Genomic DNA, 343 nt, shown 5'->3' on the forward strand with positions numbered 1-343 from the left:
AGAGATGGAAATGCAATTTGGCAGGCAAATTTGCAAAGACCGGTATGTTTCCATGATGCAAAATGAGGAAAATAAGATTCGTAAAATTGTCACTTTTTGCAATTAAATAAACAATTCTTCTTCAAATGCTGTCACAAAAAGGGAAATTCTCGGAATTCTGATCAAATTAATCAAATACATTATATGAGAAATATAATAGACGATATATTTCGTGGCTCACAGCAATGAGAACTAAATACATATTGCACTGAAATACGACAGCAATTTTGAAGTTTTGATATTTTGATGAATGTGATCCTATGCTTGATTTTTTTTTTTCGGGGCAGATACGTTTCATCGAGGA

The sequence above is a fragment of the Penaeus monodon genome, chromosome 34, assembly GCF_015228065.2.
Source record: "Penaeus monodon isolate SGIC_2016 chromosome 34, NSTDA_Pmon_1, whole genome shotgun sequence".
Lineage (NCBI taxonomy): Eukaryota > Metazoa > Arthropoda > Malacostraca > Decapoda > Penaeidae > Penaeus > Penaeus monodon.